The 24,798-nt window shown below is 43.8% G+C and overlaps 1 protein-coding gene across 1 annotated transcript in view; it reads left to right on the plus strand.

Moving 5' to 3' along the window:
* Window positions 1-24,798, plus strand: part of LOC147734791 (interferon-induced protein with tetratricopeptide repeats 5-like) — a 97,605-nt gene that overhangs the window by 54,572 nt on the left and 18,235 nt on the right. The window lies entirely within an intron of this gene.

A 24,798-nucleotide genomic window follows, 5' to 3' on the forward strand; every position in this document is an offset into this window, starting at 1 on the left:
TGAATCCTCTCCTCTACCCTTCCCTTCTCCCACTCCCTCCTCGTCAGCTGTTCATTTTTGTTTCAGTTTCGCGCCGCACGGCCGTGTCACTTTCACGGCTGTGCGGCCATTGCTTGTTTTTTTTCGGCACTCGATCTTCAGGGGCTTTTCTTCCCCTGTGGGCACTCTCCTGCTTTCACATTCATGTGGTGCTGCCCTCTTCTCGCTTGCTCGGGATGGCCTCATGTGAACCCTCCTGGCTCACCTTTCCTCTTGCCAGTGCCTCAGCTATGCCCTTCGACCTCTATGTGGTGCCAGTAGACCAGAGTTTCTTCACTTAGCCTGTCTCTCTTTGTGGACCTCACGTGGCTTCCCTCGGCTCGCCACTGCCTTCGCCTCAAACACACACCGATGCCTTGCTGCAGTGTCAGTCAGCCGAGCGAGTTACATGCAGCCTTTCTCACTGCCACCTTGCTCGCTCCCCGATACCTCGCTAGGCTACAGTGAAGGGTCTCTCTGTCCTCTGCAATCGACATTTATCAGGGCTTCTGCGGCACGCCTCTGCCGTTACCGGACGCCACCACATGCAGGCCCCTCTCTACTTAGTATTCCGCCCTGCCTTGATCACCGTTCACAGGACCCTGGCCACAGGGTAAGACCGCTTGCATCACCAGTGTGGAGGGCACAGCCTTTGTGCCAGACATCTCGCATGCAGGCCCTCTGGTATTGCAAACAACACACTGACACTCACACTATAGTACCAGTATGTGCTAAGACCATGAGCGGTCCATCGCACCTTTCATTATCTCCTCGGCTCTGCACCCGGCCCCTCTTATGCATGCCGATGCACTGTATCATACTGTCCGGTGGCTCACTACATGGGAACAAGGCGATCAAACTGCACTCTCGTGTCAGTTGTTTAATGCGGGCACTGCTAAAATTAACTTGAAATGTTTATTTTTAATTGATTTTTTTTCATCTGAACGGACTATTCAGGTAACTTTTTAGGTCAAAATACGTTTGTTCATGGGAAGTGCCACAGAGAGCGTGGCTACTGTACATATAGTATCAATGTCCTTTTCCTTTCCTAAAAATTCCTCCCTGTCCTTTGTTTAGGCCTTAAGAATGTTGATTTTTCAGAGGGAACGCCTCACTTATGCCTTTCAGTCTTTGCTGAAGCACCCACCCTTTGATTTTTGCATTTATTTTCAGAAAACCAAATAAGTTTAGTGCATTACTAGTTGTTGCTGTTTTAGGGAGGGCAGGCACCACAATTGTTATTCCTTTTTGATTTTTTAGAAATCGTGTTTGGTGCTGGATGGCCTGGAGTTTGGACTACAGGGTACAGGGAGGATAATGTGGAAATGGGATTAAAGGATAAGAATGTAAGGACAATTCAGTTGCCCTAGCTGTCACTAAGATGGAAGCGCACAATGTTTTAATGTCTTTGGGTCAGAATGTACTGTCAGAAATATGACTAAATAGATGGCAACTTTACCAAGTCTCTTAGAGCTAAGGATCATCCGTGACTTTTTGGAGGAAATTAACATTCTCACAAATGGAAAGGTATGCTATAGCATAAATGGTTCTACTGCTGCGTTTGCTCTATCTGTTCACATCAGTCCTGGGTTGCCTTCTGACTTGCTTGTCCATCAACAATGGTGGCCATGCTCTTCCAAAATATGAGAATTATTATCTTGCAGCCCAGCTCCAATGAACGATGTGCTAGATGATTGACACTTCGCCTGCTGAGGCTACCCAAGTCAGAGTCAAATCACTTCTCTGCTTTGTGATTGCGATCCCAGATCATAATTTGGTAGACTGCATTCTCCTTGAGGTGGAAAATCACTGTTGGCATGGAGTACTGAGAAAAATGGAAACAAAAGAAGCAGACAAGTCTAACTTACCATTAGGGTGCAATCCAGAGCTTAGAAAGGTAATAATGACTGCTGATACGTAAATTTGGGCAGATGCTACCATCACTAAACTAGTTACTTCATATAAGGTATGGTATACCACTCTTTACAAACACACTAACTGGACTATCCTATTCCAATAGTGCAATTCCTGCTGTTCAATGCAATAACTAGCATTATCAAAAACAGCTGGCACCAGCATACTGAACCCCTCCCCAGATCTCGCCCCATACAGTTCTGGAAACCATGCTTGACGTTAGGAGGCCAAAAAGGCCATCACAGGATTGTGCACATCTTTGTCACAAATTACCTAGCCACATTTTCCTGACTTGAGATCAATACAAGAGCTAGATTGAAACGCTGAAATATCAGAACAGGAATGGGTTAAAGCTTTAGCTTACCCAAAAGGGTATCACGAAATGCCAGGTTTAAATTAATTCAACACTGTGCAGCTGCACAGAATATTCTGCCTGTTGCCAAAGATGTTATGCAAACAAGGCAGGTGAAATACACAAACAACACAAAGCCTGGCAAACATGGACATAAAGAGATCGTTAAAGATGATTCTGATAGCTTTGATGCCTCATAAAACACAAGTAAGAAACCAGGCTCATTGACCTGCTGTTATACAAGTTATAGGACTGGAGCCATCGCAGGGGGTCCCTGATATTTGCATTGTATACAGAGCAAAGGACTCCTGGCACAGAAATGGAAGGCCGTTGATCCTCCTACATGGGAACAATGCAATAGGGAGTTACGCAATGGGTCTACCTTAAAGAAATTATGAGAAACCCCTATATTTTAAAGCTTCAACAACCAAGGGCAAGCCACAGACAAAACCCCTTGGCTCTGACTGATATAGGCGTGGAGAGATTCTATTATCGTCCCAAGTAAACCACTTAAGTGTGGTGCCTCCCTCCCTACCCCATTTGAGGTGGATCATCATGCCATTTAACCACGAGGTCCAAAGCCTCCCCTGAAGGGCAGTCTTCTAACCTGCATCATTAAACCACTAATACATTCTAGATGTCTGAGAAAGACTTTACATCCAAGACTACAACATCAATGCTGAAAATCGTCCTGAGGGTATCTATCAACATACTTTAACAAGCATTGGCATTGCCAATAGGTCTCGCTTTTTGGACCTTATAAGTATTTAGTTATACAGCACAATATCGTTGGTGCAACAACATCAACTGTTGCATGGCTAAATACTTATAAGGTACAAGGTTTAGCCATGCAACAGCTGATGTTGTTGCAGAAAGGATATTGTGCTGCTAAACGAAATACTTATAAGGTCCCAAAAGCGAGACCTATTGGCTATGCCAATACTTGTTTCTTATGCATGGTGTGTCACTTGCATATTTGCTCTGCAGACTGTATATAAACGCCTTCTGAGATTTTCTAAGCGGTCTCCAGCCTGGTACTTAGGTTTGGGCATGCAGGCTCCCAGATGGCTCACCTTGTTGGCTAGTTATTCACGATAAGCAGCTCATGGTACTTCATTTAGTCATGTTTTTGTTTTAGGCATCTAGCAATGTGCACGTATACCAGCACGCTGATTCTTCCTAGGTTTTACTGATAATATGGGCTTACTTAGGCTAGCCTGAAGTAGTTATAAATAAAAGAAAAATCGAAATATAAGATTATACACAATATTTTTGCTTTTAGAATTACGGTCTCTTATCAATTGCTGGTCCTGATGAGGCCTTTGAAATCATACAGACTGAAACGCATCAACTCTATTTTGATTTAAAGGTGTCAACCTAAGATGAATATTTATAATTGTTTATGCTGAGAAAAAAAGTAGGTGTCTTCTCTCTAGGCTATCTTGCATGTGGATTATATACCTTTGACTAATAGTTATAACCACTACTGATACATTGATCCTAAATTGTGGTCTTGATAGCTTAATAATGTCTTATCTTTGTTTTGTGATTAGAAATGTCTTGTGTTGTAGGGTCTAAATGTGATTTATGCATACATAATGTTGAATGCATATGTGAATTAAAATAAATAAAATAAGTGAAAGGTTAAACCCAAAGATATATATTTGTCAGTAATTATTTTATTTTTACTAATTCGTCACATAGATTTGTTTTGTGATTCACAAACACATTTGACTTGTGCTTGTTTGATTACTCCCTGGTTGGATAACTAGCACTGCTTCTCACATTTTCTTTTGTTTTTTTTCATAATCCTGTGGGCTGGCCGGATACTCTGTTAGTACTACCTCACAAAGGGAAGGGGAGGGCACTAAGACAAATCACAAAACGCAAAAAGTCTGTGGGTACAACAATGGGAAAGGATGTTTGGATATTGGAATTAGGTGAGGAAGAAGTAGCTCACTAAAGTAATGGAGAAGCCGCAGTGCAGTGAGGTTGCAGAAACAAAGAAGAGATCCTGTAAAAGAGAGAATGATGTAAGCATAAGGGTGCGCCTGTGGTGAGGGAATGCAGTCAGAGAAGAAGATGAGATGGGGAAGTAAAGGAGGAAGAAGAGATGCTCAGCGCATAGATTAAGTTTATGGTGCCGGTTGGCCCTAAATGTATATTTTTACTATCTCTCCTTTATTCCAATCCTCATGCTGCAGTTTGCGCTAATGGCTTAATTTCTCCATTCTTTGATTTAGGTAGAGGAGTACGTCAAGGTTGCCACCTAGCTCCCTTCCTTTTCAATTTGGCTCTAGAACCACTTCTCTCTAAAATAAGTCAAAATCCTAATATACATGGTTTCCAAACGTTGACTTCTCATATTAAACTTGCAGCTTATGCTGATGATATTCTGTTTTTTATGTCTCGGCCAAATGACTTAATACCTGCTTTTTAGCGGAAGTACAGTCATTTTCCATTATTTCTGGCTACAAATTAAATAATTAGAAATGTGAGATTCTGCCTTTAATCAAATACACTTTTAAATCGGACTTTTCTCCCTCCAACTTCACATAGAGTCCTAATCATATTAAGTATTTAGAATTCCACTTCACCTCTTCAATTTTGGACACAGTAGCATTATGCATGAATAAATGTATTCAAAAGATCTCAGAGTTAACCACTAAATGGTATCCTCTCTACTTATACTGGTGGGGTCGTTTAGACACTATAAAGATGATGCTTTTCCCCATAGTTCAATATACCTTTTCCAATATCCCAGTTCCTATTTCTGCTAAATTATTCAAAAAAGTTAATTCCATCCTTTCTTCCTTCCTGTGGAGTAACAAGAATCCCGAATTTATTTATCAAAATTATCCCGTCCTAAGACAGAAGCAGGAGTTAACTTTCCCCATTTTTCAAGCACATCAAAAAGCATTCCTTTTACGTCAAGCTTCTTTTTGGCTGCTTGACTCCACAGAAGACTGCCCTCTATGGACCTCAATTGAATGTCAATTTTTTATTTCCCTTCTCCTTTCAAAAGTATCTCTCCTTCTGACGTAAACCATGTAGGAAGGTGGAATCTCACTACAAGGTTGCCTCCACTTTTTTCCTGGTGTTTTGATGGTTTTTGACTTAGTTTGGCTGGGATCCTGCTAACCAGGACCCCAGCCTAGCTGCTTCCTCTCTAAATTGATTGCATGTGCATTAGGTACACTCCAGATTGGTTACTGGGTTACCCTTGTGAGTCCCTAGTATATGGTACCTTAGGTACTAAGGGCATAGGTATCCCAGAAGCCTACCAGGGGCTGAAGCATGTATTATGCCACCCCTGGGAAACCGTCCAAAATGGTACCACAGGTCTGCTAGTACAGCATGGGCAAGGTGGTGCATGCACCCCTTACTAAGATATAGGCTACCTATATCTACCTTAAATGACTGACACATATAAACCTATAAGTCACTCCTATGGCAGGCCTTAACAATCCTTAAGGCAGAGTGCTTGGTTTTGTGTGAGAGGGTACCCAAGCATGAGCTGAGCCCATCTGCAGCTTTCGGAATCATTTCCCTGTAACTGTTCTGTGATACAGCCATGATATATACTCTTAAGTGTATTATAACCTCGCTGTAAATGCTAACTGGCTGCATCAAAACATGTTGTGTTTGTTGTCAAACACTTTGGAATCCTACCCCCCGGCCAGTCCTGGCAGCGTGGGTAGAATTCCACCCTTCTAGAGGGAGAAGACATGTACACACTTACCCAAACGGTAATAGTTTTAAAGAGCCCTGGCATCACAAAATGGATGCTACAGACACGGGTCTGACCTCCTGCTGCTGGACGAAACTCTGGCATGGGAGGTCTGGAAAATAGGTTTCCTGTCACATAGAGGTGTAACCACCTCAAAGACAGGCTTTAGTGTATTGGGGTTGGGTGGGTGCATTCATAGAATGTTTTTTCAGACAGTGATGGGGGCACACTTGGTGTCCCTGTGCATACCCCAGTTCAAACTGGTTACAGGGGCACTCAGCCCCTGCTCTGGCATGAAACTGGACAAAGGGAAAGGGGTGCAACCACCCCCACCCTGGGTCTTCCCATAGATGGGACCCTAGTCCCACCCATAAACTTAGTATAAGTATAGGAACCCAGGCCCACATGCATCAATGTAGGATTTTGCATTTCTTAAATAGCGAAAATTAAGGAATCGCTATTTAGGAAATGCAAAATGCTATGCATCATTTTTTTCGGTATTTCTTTGTGATTCGGTAAAAATCGCATTTTTTACCGAATCCCAAAGAAATACCGAATTCTTAAGTTAATTTTCGCAATTTCCATTGATTCCTATGGGCCAAAAGGCCCATAGGAGTCAATGCAAATTGCGAGTGGCACTTAGAAAATTTCATGGGTGCAGGGGGGGGGGTCCAAAGGACCCCCCCATGCACCCCTGAAATGTATTTTTCGCATCATGTTGCACACACACATGTCCTAAGGACATGTGTGTCCGTAACATGAATGTTGAAAAAAAGGCATTTTCAACATTTTAAACACTTTTTCCAAATTTACCGAGTGGTTCAACCACTCGGTAAATTTGGAACCCTAAGTGCGAATTTTCACTTGTCAAAGTGATGATGCATTTCTTTTAAGAAGTCGCACATCTGCGACTTCTTAAAAGCACCCGCAATTTTAGAACTCGCAACAATGTTGCAAATTCTAAAATTGCTTCATGCATCCCAAAAAGCACTTTTGCATTCGCAAACGGCCGATTTTAAGGAATCGCACCGTTTGCGAATGAAAAAGTGCTTGATGCATGTGGGCTCCAGTCCTTAGGCCTTTAGATTACCCTGGACGAAACTTTGCAACATATATTCTGGAAATTCGACATTCTATTTTGACTAGAAGATGGAAGAATCTCCGTTGGGGTCAAGGAGTGACTCCCCTGTTAAAACAGGCACCAACAAAGCATCTTGCCGGTCTGAATTTCCAAGGCTCCTGCCGGAACCCAAAGGTTTTGCTACACGGGACACAGACTTCCTGACATCTCCGAGGCCGACATGAGATCCCAGCAAAGCTGAGATCTCTAGCCATCGCGAGAGATGTGGGACCATAACTCATGGACACCGTGCACATTTGATAGTACACCTATATCCCGAGCTTTCCCGAAGTTGTGCATTGGTCTACTCATAGTCCAAGCCCTGAGCAACATCTGCACTGAAGATTGTGGGCCTACACTCCACGAGTGTTCCGTGGGCCTGCTTCTAGTATTTCTGCTCGAGGTCCCTTTGCGATCCCTGGTCCGTCGACTGGTGGGTCCTCACAAAGGTAACTCTTCTGTTTCTTGGGCTTTCCTGGTTGCTCTAGAGGTGCCCTGACTCCCCTCCAAAGGGTGAGTCCCTCAAATGTTGCTGGTCTGCACCGAAGCCAATCTTTGTTTTCTGCATGGGTTGCTGTTTCCAAGGCTTGTTGGGTCCAATCCGGATACCGATGAAGCAGCACTCAACATCCTTCATGGGACATCGCAAATCCAGCTCCTGGTAGTCATCGACCCCTCCTGGTCCTCGTGGCTGAAGAGTCAAGCTTCACCTTCTTCACCTGAAATCACCAGACATTGGTTGGCATCGTCTCCTTGCCTTCCTGGTCACTGGCTAGTGACCCAGACTCTGTCCCCTCTGCTTTTAAGTTCTTCAGATCTTCAGTCCACCCTTGCATCCATCTGGACACTTTCCACTTGGTCGCCTGCAGCACTTCTTCGCAGCTCGCCATAGGAAACGACGACGAAACCTGACACGAAAAAACACCTATGCACCCGGCTTCCCAGGGTGAGGTAACACGAGTACTCCAGTGCTCCAGTGGGTATTGACTCTCGAACTGTCCAGTTCTCAAGGGGTTTGCTCCAAGTCCACTATTAAGTGTTCCTAATCTGTAATTTTCCAACTGCGACTTTCCCCATAGAAGTTAATGGTGATTTGCAGCTGTGTTTAGACACTGCATTTGTTCCCCGTGGGTCCTCTGTGTCACTCCCTTGGGTGGTTCCTGGTGGCCCCAGTGGTTCTAAAGGCACTAGGCCTTGTATCTATGTCAGTCGTGGTTCTTATACCATTTTCTTAGTATATGGTTTATGACGCCTCTAGGGCTAATCATATACTGTGCTAATTTACTGTGTGTTGAATAAGTTTACTTGTGTACTTTTGCCACTAGACTCATAAAGAGACTAGGAGGATGTGCTTAGAATAAATACATATATTTCATTTATACCTGGTGTGGTTCTCCTTTCATTTGTTATGTTATGTTATGTTAAATGTTTTTCTAAAGTGCACAGCTGCCCCAGTCGAGGGGCGTCCCGGCGCTACCAGATCCAAGTGGCACAGTAACTAAAAACTTCACAGCTATGGTCAATCCCAACTATGTTAAAGGAAAGAGGAAGGATTTAATGGCTTTTCGAAAGATAAGCAGGTCCTCCATTCCACAACTGTGAACTGGCAAGGAGTTCCACAGCTTAGCTGCCATGTACCGAAATGAATGACCACCAACTTGTCAGAGTTTAATCCGCTGGACAATCACCAAATGTTGTCCCAGCGAACGCAGCTATCTACGGGGCACGTACGGGACCAGAAGATTGCTCAGTGGCTCCGGACTCACAGATTTTAGAATCTTAAACGATAAGCAAAGAGCTTTGAACTGTATCCGGGTGTCGATCGGAAGCCAGTGCAGCTTTCTGATCGTAGCCCTGATGGAACACCGACGGGGAAGTCCCACCAGAGTTCGAGCTGCAGAATTTTGAACTCATTGTAGTTGCTGTATCTCAGCTTTATTAGCCCCTAGAAGCAGCGCACTAGCATAGTCTAAGCGAGACAGTATGGTAGATTGCACAATGAGCTGTCGTACTGCTGGATCAAAAAACTTCAAGAGAGGTTTGCGGCCCCTTAGCAAGCCCACACATGTGGCTGCAACTCTCTTAGTGTGGGTCTTGAAACTAAGTGAGGAGTCCATCCAGACTCCTGGATTCTTTACTAATGTCTTTGGCGTTGGCATAGACCCCAGAGACGCCGGCCACCAATGTTCATTCCAAAGGGCGGTGTTGCTGCCTACCAATAAAACCTCGGTTTTACTCGCATTAAGCTGTAGACAGTTGTCTGCCATCCATTTAGCCACTGCTGCCATGCCATCTCTGAACCTAGTGGCCGATATTGATGGCCCTTCCGCTAAGGTGATAACAAGCTGGGTATCATCAGCATAGGATACCATCGTTAGGTCCCATTCTTTTGCCACCGCTACCAGTGGCTGTAGGTAGCGATTAAACAGGAATGGGCTTAGTGCTGAGCCTTGGGGGACCCCCTGACCGATGGTATGGGGTTGAGAAAGGAACAGCGGGGCTGACACCCGGAACGATCTATCAGTCAAAAATGATCTGAACCACTGTAGGGCGGTTCCGGCGATCCCTGCTGCCTCTACACGATAAAGAAGAATGTCATGTGACACCGTATCAAAGGCAGCGCTAAGGTCCAACAGGATCAGGGCTGCACTTTGACCGGCATCCAAGATCATCCGTGGCTAACAGGGCCAATTCCGTACTGTGGCCCGGCCGAAAACCGTTTTGTGACGGGTTGTGATTTGGTCATTACATGAGATTATAGACTGGTAAAACAAGCTGCTTTACATTCCTTCAAGACTTAGCCTGAAGGCTGCTCTCCACAGCTACCACTAGGATAGCTTTCTATAAGGTTGTCTTTAACCTACCATCAATAAGGGGTCATTTGGACTGGTGCAAGGTGCCCACTAGAATGGAGGACAGCATATGCCAGGCCAACTTCTCACCAACCACAGTCCCTCTCCACTCCCATTATCAAATTCATCTCCAGACTCCTGGAGTCAACCTCCCCTTTAACACATGGTACTCTCGACTCCTTCCTCAACTCAACAATTTGGCATAACAAAAATCTGCTTATTCGTAATAAGCCCTTCTATTGGAAGACCTGGAGACAAAGGTGATTAATCTATAGGGTTTATCAATTATTCTCACGGACATGATTTTATGACATCCTGGCCACTGTTACTCTGGAAGAACATATGGACCAAGATACAAAAGTCTTCCAGAGCAGCCAATACAACGCAAACATAGTTTTCTGTATACAATAGACTCTTACTAACAACAAATACCTTAAGTAAAAGGTTTTCTACTGTATTGGATACTTGTTGGACATGTTCGTCCTCAAATGCTGATTTATTTCATATGTTATTCTCTTGTTCACATGTATATAATTTCTGGAAACAAGAATGGTCTCTAATGAATCTAATTTTTGGAAATAAATGTTTTTTTCCTTCAATCATGTTTTCTTAGGAAGTCTTTCTTCTATTTGGGAAAACATTACGCTTAGTGTTAGAATTATTGATTTGTTATTAGCGGTTGCTTTCCAGCAAATTACCATAAATTGGAAAGACTTCACTAAAATCTCTTATAAGGCCTGGTGGTATACTTTATGCCATAATCATAGATTAGATACATCATTTGTTTACCCTATACATATGGCAACGAAATGTTTAGAATGATGGTCACCCATTACATTGTACATTGACGCAAGTGCCAGATTTTCCCAGTTACAACCATCTCAGCAAGAAGTTTTTAAACCACCTTGAATCCTCCAAATGTTCCTAATTTTTTTTTATATTTTAATGATAATCATTTTTCCCTTATATCACTTTGCTTTCTCTATTTTCATTAATTAGTCCAATTCATGCAATTTGAATGTAGTAAATTTGTCATGTAATGACATGAGTTAAATATTATGTACTGTATATTGGCACCTCTATCCTTCTCAATAAAATTTTTCCTGAACTTAAAAAAATAGTTTATGGTGCTGGCAGGAAGGATTATGAGAAAGAAAATGTCTTAAATTAGGTGCATTAAAAACAGAAGCAGTATTTTGGACGGGAAGAGGAACGGTAGAGGTCAGCAAGGGAAGAACCCAGGGGAGGAAAAAGGCATGGAGCAGAGATGGTAATAAAGAGCAGTCCCAGAACAACCTGTGCTGAACCGCCCTTGTCGTAAGTAGGCAGGTTTTTCACGGATTGAGTTCAATGAAGCCCTGGTCCGAGGGGGTCTCCGGGGGGAATCTGACATTAAACACACTTGCCTCAATTTAGAGTGGTGAATAACAGAAGCTCTAAATAGTGTGGCCCCGTTATTACTGAATAAAATTTCGAGTAGAGCACAGAAATCTGCACCATGGTAGAATGTTGATTTGCGCCTGGCTAAGACAGAGTGTAAACGTCTTAAGAGACAATGGAGGAAAGGTTTTTCTAGTCAGGCCAAGCTGGAATATTTAGAAAAGCGCAAAAACTATCATGGGCTTATTAGATGGGCCAAGGCCTCATATTATGCAGAGAGAATTGGAGCAGCAGGAAACTCCACCAAAGAAATATTCAAGATCTACATGGAGATCTCCTCCTTGGCAGCGTCTATTACCCCTATGGAGGGTTCAGTGGAATCATGCGACCGTATTGCAGCTTTTTGCTCAGAGAAAGTGGAGAAAATGTACTCTTCCTTTCAGGGAGCTGTAAAAACGGGTGCAGAATTGTTGGAGCCGATCGGAGGAGTTAGGGAAAACCAGAGGCTGGACAGTTTCATCATCCCACCCCCCGAGATGCTTTGCAGGATCTGTCTAACTATTAAGTCTGGCTTGCCCAGAGATCCAGCCTCACCTAAACATATTGGTGAGAGTATTGCCATTCTTGAGCCATATATCAGACATCTCCTGGATATATCTTTCAGAACGCACATGGTGCCTGATAGCTGGAAAAATGCTGTTGTTCTTCCATTACAGAAGAAACCAAATATCAGTCTTGACAAATTTGGAAAATCTACGCCCTATCTCGCTGCTGCCGTATTTGGCGAAAGTGGCTGAGAAGGTAGCAAATCTACAGCTTATGGCATATGTGGAAGAAGCGATCTCCTGCACCCCACCCAATTTGGATTCCGGGCATTACACTCTACGGAGTCAGCTCTACTAATGGCCATGGAGGCCATTAGACAAGGAGCAGATGAGGGGCAAACTATGGCTCTCATTCTACTGGACCTGAACGCCGCTTTTGATACTGTGGCTCATTACACCTTGCTTCAGTGTCTGAATAAGGGCGGTGTCTCAGGTCCAGCTCTAAAATGGATACAATCCTTTTTGATAGAGCGCAGTTTTTAGGTCAGACAGGGCGCCCACTACTCTAAGGCTATTACATTTGACCAGAGTGTGCTTCAGGGCTCTGCCCTGAGTCCCACCTTATTTACCCTATATGTATCCCCTGTGTGGAAAATAGTGGAGGGCTTTGGTATCAGGATTGTGTCATATGCCGATGACACTCAACTGATTATCTCAGCCACACCCTGCTTCTGGACAGATTGAACGCTTTAGGGATACAAGATCTAGCCTTCTTGTCTGGTAGGACACAAAGGATTTAATTAGGGGACTCAACATCTGACCTGGGGACACTTGAGTGTGGAGTTCCCCAGGGCTCTGCCTTATCCCCACTCTTATTTAACATCTATCTGCAACCCCTAATTGATTCCTTGGTAAATAAGGGCTGCAATATATTCAACTATGCCGATGATACCCAGCTGTTACTTAGCATTGACAACACGGCATCTGCACAGACCCAGGCCAAAAACATCCTTAGACATACTGTGAGCTGGATGACAGCAAACTCGTTAAAGATCAGCCCGTACAAAACAGAGGTCTTAGTGATTTCAGCAGCTGAATCACCATGGGGTGACCTGTTCTGGCCTGAGGACGTAGGCCCCACCCGAAACCATGCTCATATGTAAAAAGCCATGGTATAAAAATTGACCATGAGCTGTCAATGGCTAGCCAAGTGTCCTCAGTAGTAGGCATCTATACAAACCTAATCAGACAGCTTCAAAAGTTAGTCCCTCTTCTTTCCACTCCCACGCTTCTCACAATTGTTTCAGCAACTATACTCTCAAGGTTAGATTAAGGGAATGCCCTTTATCTGGGCTTGCCTAAAACCTTGTCCGGTAGGTTACAGGTGGTCCTAAATGATGCAGCCAGACTGATCTTTAGGCTACCAAGAAGGACTCATGCCTCCCCACTGCTGTACAAACTGCATTGGCTCCCCATAAAGCAGAGGGTGGAGTTTAAAAGTCTGTGTACAGCTCATAAAGCTACACATGGCCAAGCACCCGCCTACATTAAGGAACGTCTCAAGGCTTACAACCCCAGACGATCACTAAGGTCTTCCAATACACAACTGTTGTCATGTCCCCGGTATAAATTGTCCACCAAGAGAGGGAGATCCTTTTCTGTGTTGGTCCCACAGATCTGGAACAAACTACCGGAGTATCTTCGCAAAGAATCTAAACTGCTGCATTTCCGGAAATCATTAAAAACGCTCCTGTTTAAGGAAGCCCTAAGCATCGCGTAAGTTCAGCCGCCGTACATATCTCCTTCTACTCAGCTGTCGCCCCCTCCCACTTGTGTCAAGCGCCTAGAGACCTGCCGGTGAAAATTAACAATAACAATCTTGCTATCACGGGCACCGGATCTGGCGGCTTCCAATTTCAGGGCATGCATGCAGGAGCTTGCTTCTTGGATGGCAAAGACCTGCCTGAGGGGGTCCATCAGTGTGGTCATCGGCATGGTGGGCGTCAAGCCTAGGTCGCACTCCTATACCGTGCACGCAGGCGAAGAACCTGGGTGTACGGATGGATTCCGATCTTACATTTGAACCTCACATTAGACGTGTAGTGGGGATGTGCTTTGGTGTCCTTAAGGGCCTACGGAAAACTATGGATCTCCTCCCAATAGAGGCAAGGAAGACGGTAGTGCATGCACTTGTTACTTCGCGCTTAGACTATGGCAACATACTATATTTGGGTGCCACTGGTAAATGTCTAAACCGACTTCAGGTTCTGCAAAATGCAGCGGCACGGCTGGTCCTCATGCAACCAAGGAGGGCAGCCTCTAAAAGGGCCTTGGACACTCCACACTGGCTCCCAGTTAGGAAGAGAGTTATGTTCAAGGCTCTCAGTACATGCCACCGCATCATCCAGGGCATCGGCCCTGTGTACTTGCAGAGTCTCATTACCTCCTATAGGCCCGCATGGTCTCTTAGATCAATCAATCAATCATGGGCATTTGTAAAGCGCGGTACTCACCCGGAGGGTCTCAAGGGGGACTGGCTTTTTGCTTGTCCCTAAAGTCAAGAGGGCCAGGATGGGTGGTAGATCTTTTCGGTTTTTGGCAGCCAAGAGCTGGAATGAACTCCCTCCTGAGCTTCGGCTGGACCCCTCTGAGATGAGGTTTAGGAGGGAGCTTAAAACTTACTTGTTCTTACATTAATAGATTTGTTTGCCGTTGCTCTAGTCCTTTGGAATCTGCCTCTCCCATTTACTCCAGCGCGGGGACACGCCGATTGGCGTAACCAGGCGCTTTATACATTTCCTTATTATTATTATTAAGTGGGTAGAGTAGGCAGAGGTAGCATGAGCAATAAGCATGGGGCAGACTAACAAAAGGTGAATTGGATAGGAATATTGAGTCTTTCATTTATTGTTATGTTATACTATTTAATATTGAATGGTGCACCTTATCTCCCATGAGCGTATCCAGGCGCTGGAGCAGAAGCGAGACCTAGTGGTGCTCCTAGTTGAACAGCCAGGCCTTCGGCTTCTTGCGGAAGTTGAGAAGTGGAGTGGCAGTCTTGATGTGTTGAATAGGTACATTCCAGTTGTTGACAACGATAAATGAGAAAGCGTGCCTTCCTGTCACGCTTCTGCAGAGGTGGGAGATTTGTGTGAAGGAGAGAGCGGATGAGAATAATTGTCTGGAGGGTTGGTGGAGTTGGAGTTGGTCATCGAGGTACGCTTGTCCTGGTTTGTGGGGGGCGTTGTAAGCATGGATGAGCAGCTTGAATTTGCAGTATTTCCTGCAAAGTTGTAAGTGATGTGGACGCTTCTGGGGACGTCTATGGTGAGTCTTGCAGCAGTGTTTTGGATGGTCTAGAGATTTTGCATGAGTTACTTGGAGATGCAGACATAGAGTGCGTTGCCATAGTTTAGTCTTCTGGTGATGAGGGTCTAGGTGACAATACATCTTGTGTGCACAGGGAGCCATTTGAAAATCTTGCAAAGCATTCTGAGGATGTGGCAGCAGGATGTGATGGCAGTGTTGACCTGTTTGGTCATTGTGAGTTTGCATCAAGGATGATGCCGAGGTTTCTGGTGTGGTCTCTGGGAGTGGATGGGGGACCCAGGTCAGGTGGTCATCAGGAGGAGTGTCAGGAGGAGCTCTTACTTCTGAGGTTCAGGATCTCCGTATTCAGTTTGAGGCAGTTCTTTGCCATCCAGTGGGCCACATTGGCCATGATGGTGGTGAAGTTGGTCCTGGTGGTGTTTTCATGTCGGTGAGAGAGAGGAGGAAGCAATGTTAATGCCATTGGTTGTGATGATGCAGGCAAGAGGTGCCATGTACACCTTGAACAAGGTTAGGCTAAGTGAGAAGTCCTGGAGGCCTCTGCAGGCAAGCTTCTTGCATTCAGAGGTAAAAGGGGAGAGTCTGACTCATTGTGTCCTGTTGGAGAGGAAGGAGGCGATCGAGCTCAGAGTGGGCCTTGGATTCCTAAGTCTGATGGTGAGGGTGCCATGGGAAATAGCAATGAATGCTGCTGATAGGTCGAGCAGGATGAGATCAGTAGTTTCTCCTGGGTCCATGATGGAGCATTTATTGTCTGTTGCTCCTCGGAGTGCCGTTTCCATGCTGCGGTTGCTGTAGCACCTTGGCTGAAGGGGGTGCTGTTCAAGATGCTCAGAGAGCTGCTTCTTAATCTTTTTCTCCAGGAGTTTTGTAGGAAGGGCAGCAGTGAAATGGGCCTTTAGTTACTGAGATCTTTTAGGTTGACCAAGAGTTTCTTCAGGAGGGTTGTAACCTCATCATGTTTCCAGCTGTCAGGGAAGTTTCCGCTAAGGATGGAGGAGTTGATGATGGCGATGAGCTTGCCACTGAGCAATGTGCTTCCCAGGTTGTACATGTGGTGAGCCAGGGGTCTGTGGGGGACCCTGAGTGGATGGTCTGCATAATTCTGGTGTTGTCATGTGGGGTAAGGGGGCTCCGGTTTGTAAGAATTTAGGTGCTGCTGGTGGTGGTCGGGGTTGCTTGATGATGTCCTCTATGGTGGGTTGGGGTGCAAAGTTGGTGTAGGCCTTGAGTATTTAGTTTGGAAAAAAGTAAGAATGGTCATCAAAGAAAATCTGTGAAGGGGTGATGGTGTTGGAGGCTGCTGCTGGGTTGGTGAATTCATTGTTGATGTTCATGAGTTCTTTGCTGGCGTTGGAGCAAAGTTCCAATCTGAGCACAAGGGGTGCTTTATTGGCATCTTTGATCTGTGTGTGGTACCTTCTGCGTGCAAATTTGGTGGTGTCCCTGAGGGTGTTTTCTCGGCTGGTTCTCCATCTTCTTTCCAGTAATTTGCAATAGGGCTTGGAGTTTCTTTGTTCTTCCATGCTCAAGGTTTCGATCTTCTTCATGAGGCCAGGGTCTTGGCACAGTCTAAGATCTATTTGCTGAAGGTGGATAAGTCATACTGTAGATCGCCTGTTAGGATAGGCTGGATAGATCTGAGGGTGTGAGTCCAGTCGGCTCCTGTTATGTGGTTTCAGTTGTGGCTAAAGTTGATGATTGGCTCTGGTTTTCTGGGTGAGGTGTATGGATGTTGAAGTGTATGAATGAGTGGTCTGTCCACGTGAGCGGGGTGAGTTGGCAGAAGGTAATCTTGTTGCCGGCTGTGAAGTTGAGTGTGTGTCTGGTGATGTGAACCAGGGCTGTGTGAGTCCAATGTTGTCAAGGCTCTCTAGGAGTTCGGTGGTGTTGCAATTCTATGGGTCATTGAGATGAATGCTGAGGAGAAGGAAAGGTCTTATGACGATAGGAGTGAGGAGGTTTCTGAAGATGGTGCGTGGTCCTCGTGGTCAGTAAGTGAGGATGTCTGATATGGTCAATTAAGAGGCTGAAATTCAGTTGAACATGCAAGTGTTCCATGAGCGTGGTTGGCTCTTTCATTGAGGTAGTAAAGGTGATGGTGTCTTTATGGATGATTGTGAGGTCTCCTTGCAAGTATCAAGGACCCCCTGTGATAGGATATAATTCCTGGGACAGGGTAAAACTTATAATGAAAAGCAACAATCCCAGGCAATATGTAACAAAAGCAATGTGAAGAAAGATTTCAAAGGAAAATTATTAAAAATCATACATTTTAATTGTTTCAACAAATAATGTTTTTAATTAGACACGAAAGGCCCTTTTAATCAACGATTGCTTCTTTAAATAATCGATCACATTACTGCTGCGTTTAACCTCAGAACAAGGTTCCATTTTAAAGCTATTAAGCTTTAGCGACAATAATCTCCAGATCCGGAATTTGTTCAAGTGCCTTGGATTCTATAAATTGTTGTGTTTGATGGTAATGTCCTGACAAAGACACCTCCTGTGTAGAAACACGCGTCAAAGAAACCATCGCTCGTTTTAATTAACTGTTGATCTTGTAATGAATTTTAAATGTACTAATGAAAGTTATTGACTGTTGTTTTTAAATGCAAACATTATTTGTTGAAACAATAAAAATGTATGCTTTTTAAAATAATTTTCCTTTGAACTCTTTCTTCACATTGCTTTCGTTACATATTGCCTGGGTTTGTTGCTTTTCATTGATTGTGAGGTCTCCTCCAGGTTTCTGGAGCCTGTTGCGATGGACAATCTTGTTGCCAGGGGGATGGCCATTGCGATGGAGGGTGTGGGTGACAGGCTGAACCATGTTTCATAATTTCATCTGGTGTTGAGTGCTAGTAACTCATTGTAAGTGTAGGGGTGGTGGCTGAATGGACGTTTGTAAAGAATTGAGGCAGAATCCAGGGAAAATAGGAGGTTGATTTATTAGCAGAACAGCACAGTACTCTTAGCTCCAAGCTCCTCTCTCAAAGTAACCAGTACAAGTCTTTTACAAATAAACAATTCCATAACAGAACCTTACAGTAAATGCATGTGCACATTGAGAATGAAAATAAGATTAAAAGGGAAACACACTATTAAAGGGGCAATGGATCAGATGATACACAAAGGATCCTACACATTTCCCCTCTCAAGAAAAGTTGTACACAGCAAAGAAAAACAAAAGAAAATAAAAGAACTATGTACACCCATCAACATAAAAGAAAATCAATGGTCCAAAACTCTACACTTTGAAACACGTCTAACATTCCAGACTTTTCCATCCTGAGTTACAACACTATTTCGATTCACTCTCACAACCCGAATAGGCTTTCCATATTTTATTTCACCTTTGGAAATAAAACCTGGTTTGCGTATTCTCACCCAATCACCAGTCTGGAAAAGGGGAACTTTAACATTCATCCTGGAATCATAGTAAATCTTGGACTTCTCCTGTTTAGATTCAACCTTCCGAGCCACCTCAGACACATCCACTTTACTTTCACAAGGAAACAAATTCTTCTTAAACCACCACGGACACAACTTAGAAACCGGTTCCCTACCTTTCAACAAACGAAAAGGTGAAACCCCCGTCGTAGAATGCGGTGTGATGCGATATAACCACAACCTCTCTCTTAACTTATCTTTCCACAAACCACCAAAGGAGCGTGCCCAAAGGATGTCCTGTTTGAGCACCCTATTATACCTCTCAACTTGTCCATTACCCTGAGGTTCATACAGCGCCATTGTCATATGCTTGATACCACATACCTTCCAAAAATCAATCATTTCAGACGATGTAAACTGTACACCGTTGTCTGAAATCACCATCTCAGGAGAACCCTCATGAGCAAACAACTCTTTAAGAAACATTATGACAGTACTAGTGTTGGGATGAGAAATCAACTTAACTTCCGGCCATTTGGAATGGTAATCCACTACTACAATGGCAAACCGGCAGTCCTGTGGTAAAAAATTGAAAGGACCTGTGATGTCAATACCCAACTTTTGCCACAGAAAATCTGGCCACTTTATAGGTGACAAAGGGGCTGGACTACATCTACACGCTTTATCACTCTCAATACAGTCAGAACATTCTCTTACAAATCTGTCAACAAACCTGTCAACACCAGGCCACCAAAAGCTAGATCTAATAAGCCTCTTCATGGAAGACATTCCCATGCGACACTCATGACTGAGTTTCAAAATAGATTCACGTATACCACAAGGTGGGACACATTTTCCTTCTTTGAACAACAAACCATTTTCTAAAGTAAGTTCATCTCCAACATTAAAATATGGAACAACATCAGCAGACAACTCAGACTTGGCTGGCCAGCCCTTATGAACAAAATCTCTAACCTTGCAAAGCAATTCATCCTCGTCCATACATTTCTTCCACACTGCCTCTGAAATAGACTTGAAATTGTCAGGAATAGACTCCACAATGCTAACAACCACTTCCTCATCTTCACCTTTCCCTTCATGACTACATGGCAGTCTAGATAAACAGTCTGCAGTGACATTCAACTTCCCTGGAACAAACTCAATGTCAAAACTGTATTCTTGCAAACGTGACATGAGTCTGGCAATGCGAGCAGTGGCCTTGACGCCTCCCCCAGGAGACAGAATTCCCACCAATGGTTTATGATCAGTCCTTATTAAAAATCTTGCTCCCCAAATATAGTTTCTAAAGTGTTCAACACTCCAAACACAGCCCAACAGCTCTTTTTCAATGACTGCATATCCTCTTTCTGTCTGAGTAAGAGTGCGAGAGGCAAACGCTACATTCCATTCCTCTCCACCAGACCTCTGCGACAACACATACCCTAACCCATACATACTAGCATCCACAGTCAACATACACAACTTATTCAAACTAAAGGGTTTGAGAGTCGGTGCCGCAACCATGTCAGCTTTTATACTTTCAAAAGCGCACTGTTGCTTTTCCCCCCATATGAACTCAACATTTTTCCTTGCCAACGCTCTTATAGGTTCCATTTTGGTCGCAAAGTCCTTAATAAAATTGCTGTAGTATTCGCAGAGACCTGAGAAAGAAAGCAACTTATCTATGCAATCAGGTGCTGGTGCTTTTAAAATTGCATCAATTAGGGACTTTTTCGGAGAAACACCATCTTTAGACAAAGTATGACCTAAATACTCTACTGTAGTCTGAAATAATTTACACTTTTTGCTCTTAATGGTTAAACCGGACTCACTCAACACTCTACACACACTCCTTAGATGGTCTAAATGCACATCATCATTTTTCGAAAAAATGAGAATATCGTCCTGAAAACACTTCACGTAACTACCCATTTCTCTAAACAGATGGTGCATGGACCTTTGAAACACTGATGCCGCCGAGGCTAAGCCAAATGGCATTCTTTTAATTTGATATAAGCCCTGTGGAGTGATGAAAGCCGTCATATGTCTTGATTCCTGTGATAACTCAATTTGGTGATAAGCCGATCTGGGATCGAGAGTGGAAAACACAGTCGCTCCACCTAACATGCTCACTACCTCGTTGATATTCGGCAGAGGATGACAATCTATAACTATGTTTGCATTCAAAGCCCTCAAATCGATGCATAGCCTCAAAATTTTATCAGGTTTCCTGGCAAGAACCACAGGCGAAACCCACTCAGATGACTCTATTTCCTCTATAACCTCATTATTCAACATCTCACGCAATGCTTCCCCAAGTTCTTCCCTGACATTGAGTGGAACATTTCTTAATTTCTGCACAACAGGCACAGCACCCTGCTTAAGTTTAATGGCGTGAGTGAAACCCTTCAACTTTCCTAAGTTGTCAGAAAATACCCTTGGAAACTCTTCTGCTAACGACATCCATCTTCTGTCTTCTCCTACTGACACAATTTGTTTACCGTCCAAGAACTCATCACCTAGTATCATAACTGGTTCTCTGTTGCGAGGATTCAACATGATTCCTAACTTCCATTGGCCTCTCCACCCAAGTACATCAATACCTTTCCTGGCTACATATAACTTTATGACAGCAGACCTTCCCTTAAAATGTATAACAGACTGTATGAAGCCAAGGAAATCAACATTCGAACCTGTAAAACCTAAAGCTGCTATATCGGGAGAAACTAAGTCTCTTTCAGAAAATCTCAGACCATATATTTCATCAAAGTATTTTTTGGTAATAATTGTCCAAGGAGAACCAGAGTCAGCCATCAGTTCTAGATCAACATCTAAGAATGTCACAACACACTTTGGGGAACTAAGAATTTCACCATCAACCACCGCTACATTCACTAGGGTAACTACCATACCAGTTTCTTTAATAGTATCTTCTGAAGTTGTATGTTCACACCTTGCACAAACATTTTCACACGAGGAATCATAATAAGGTCTAACACAGGAAACTTCATTCTTCTTGTAATGGCTAGCATTACGATCGAAATTCCTCCTCCTTTCATCTCTGCAAGCTTTTGCAAAGTGTCCTATCCTACCACATTTGGTACATTCTTTTCCAATCGCAGGGCAAAATTTAAATGAAGCAACATGATTACTGCTGCCACATTTGAAGCATACAATTTGGTTTTTCCCCATGCCTTTGCTTTGTTGCTGGTGAAAATTCTGTTGAGACTGTGGATAAGATTTTGTATTCACATTGCTCAAAGCACACACATCATCATTTGACTTATCGCCTTTTCCCCCTTTAACATTTTCTTCAATTGTTTTCATCCATTTGTTTGACTGTTCAAACGCTTTTGCAGTAGATATACTTTCTTTTAAAGTAGGGTTCCCCAAAATCCACAGTTGTTCCTGTGTTTTTTTACATCTCACATTTACAATAATCTGATCCCTAATCATCTGATCAGTAATTTCCCCAAACTCACACGAACAACTAAAGACCTTAAACCAGTTAAAAAATCATCAAACGTTTCTCCCTCTTTCTGAGCTCTTGTGTAAAATTTATACCTATTTAGCGCTATACTAGTGGTAGGTTTAAATCGTGTCTCTATTCTTAGCATCGCTTCATCAAAACTTCCTAATTCACCAGGCACAGAAGGAAGTGTCCTGAATATAGCTTGCCCTTCTGACCCCAGACAATGTAGAAAAATATTCTTCTTTCTCTCATTTCCCATCCTATCCCCATCAATGGCCTTCAGGTAAGTTAAAAACTCCTCTTTCCACCTTTTCCAAGGTATGGGTGGATCTCCCTTGCACTGCAAAAACTTTGTGGGAGGTTCAAACTGCATCATGAGGTAAAATGTATTATGTCAAAAGGTATTCTGTGGAGAAAAGACCCACACACCCTTAAAAGTACGCCCAGTTATTTCAGACCTCCTCACCGGAGAACTTATCTCTTTCGTATAGCTACAGAAACCGAATGGAAACCTCTGTGATGCACTCCAAATAAAACGCTTTACTTTGCGCTGCCGAGCAACTAATCAGTGTCCCGATGCTGCAGTTGTCATGACAACGCCCAAAATGGCCGCCGACGTCCTCGTCACTGCGTGATGACGTCACGCCGTTCACGAAGCCTTGGTGATCCGGAGTGATGACGCTGCTGCCACAGCGGTTGCCAGGATACACGCTGCCAGGATACAGTGAGCTTCAAACAATAACGCGGTAAGCGTTTTTTCCGAATCTTTTCCGATCATCCATTTTGAAAGCGGAAAAGTGCATTTAAATCCCCATCCAGTCCTTGAATTCACCAGAGAAGTAGGATTTTCGACATGCCTCTCTGAATAATAGCCTCTTACAATTTGTTGCATCCAAAGCGTGCAGTAACTAAACGAAGATGGCAACAGCCACAGATTTTTCATTCAGAGTCAAACCACGGTTGAAGTAAAAGTTTTTTGTATCTGGGCAAGTAATCCAAAGTCCAATGAAAGATATTCCAATCAAGATAGATCCATATTGTTAGAAGTTGTCATTCCATTTCTTCTTCTTCTTCTTTTCCTTATGAAAAATTCCTCAAATATGTACCACACCTGTGCTGACTTGAGTAGATAGGTACAGAACACCTTCGTCGCCAATTTTGTAAAGAATTGAGGCAGAATCCAGGGAAAATAGGAGGTTGATTTATTAGCAGAACAGCACAGTACTCTTAGCTCCAAGCTCCTCTCTCAAAGTAACCAGTACAACTCTTTTACAGATAAACAATTCCATAACAGAACCTTACAGTAAATGCATGTGCACATTGAGAATGAACATAAGATTAAAAGGGAAACACACTATTAAAGGGGCAATGGATCAGATGATACACAAAGGATCCTACAACGAGGATCAGTGCTACTGGGCACGGTACAGTCATGGAGGGGTGCAGATGGGCTTGCTTTGGTGCACCAGCAGTTAAGTCTCACAATTAAATAGGTCATAGGAGGGGGAGAGGCACAGGGGGTAGAGAGTGGAGAGAAACCACAACTGGATAATGCATATGGGAGAACAGGTAAGGAGAGGGGGATGGGAAGGCATTAAAAGTGTGGGTAGGAGGGGGACCCTGAATCAAGGGGAGAAGCGATGGTGACAGGAGGAGCAAAAGCAGAAGGAACAGAAAGGCAACCGAGCGGGCACCAATATGAGCACAAACGACTGGAAAAGAGCATAAAAATGCTCACAGAAGATGGAGTAATGCAACAGGCAGAAGAGACAAGCAGCCACAAAAGACAGGCTGGCACAAAGACAAGCAGGTACAAGAAACAACACTAAAGCAAAGAAGCACAAAAGAGCACAAGAGCGGAAAAGACAAACGGGCACAGAAGACAAGTGAGCACAAACACAAAATGGCACTAAGCATAAGGGCACAAAGAGCACAAAAGCCAGAGAAGGCAAACGGGCACATAAGACAAAACTGGTCCAGACGCCAAGCACAGAAGAGCACAGAATGCAGAGTGCAGAAGCAAGAGGGTAGAGGTGTGAATGAGACCAGAGAGCACAGTGAAAGCAGAAAGAGAGGATAGAGTTGAAGAGCATCTAGGCTGGGCTTCGTGGCAACCAGGTATGAAAGGTCCTTAGGCTGTTCAGAGGACCAGTCAAAGGTAAGTGGAAGCTAGGGCCTGAGCTCAAAGGAATGCAAAAAAGGTAAGAATGGGTGGCCACAAAAAAAGAAGGGTTAAGGAAGATGAACTGGAAATTTGGAAATGTGCCAATGTAATTTGACTCCTGTAAATAATGGATGACAAATTGCTTGACGGCACAGCATTATGCCCGTTTGCTGGCCCACAGGTTAGTGTACCCGCATGAGACTCTGCTTGCTCTGCAAAATTGCACTCCCCTATGTGGGAACCATAGTTGATCTCCCTTTGCTGGTCTTTTGCAATGTAGTCTGTGTAGTTTCTGGGTTAAGCATTAGTTAACGCTGTTACTACACTAGCACTTAGAAATAGCCAATTTTACTGTTATTGGAGACTTGAATCTCTATTTGGAATCCCAAAATGATCATGACATCCTCAATTTCTTTGGGGATATGGCAGTGTGTCAACTACTACAGTGGGTTTCAGGGCCCACACAGGAGGCGGGACATCTCCTTGGCACCGTTTATTCCAACATCCCGCTCTCAGAGATTTCAACCT

Source organism: Lissotriton vulgaris, chromosome 1_2 (assembly GCF_964263255.1).
Source record: "Lissotriton vulgaris chromosome 1_2, aLisVul1.2, whole genome shotgun sequence".
NCBI lineage: Eukaryota > Metazoa > Chordata > Amphibia > Caudata > Salamandridae > Lissotriton > Lissotriton vulgaris.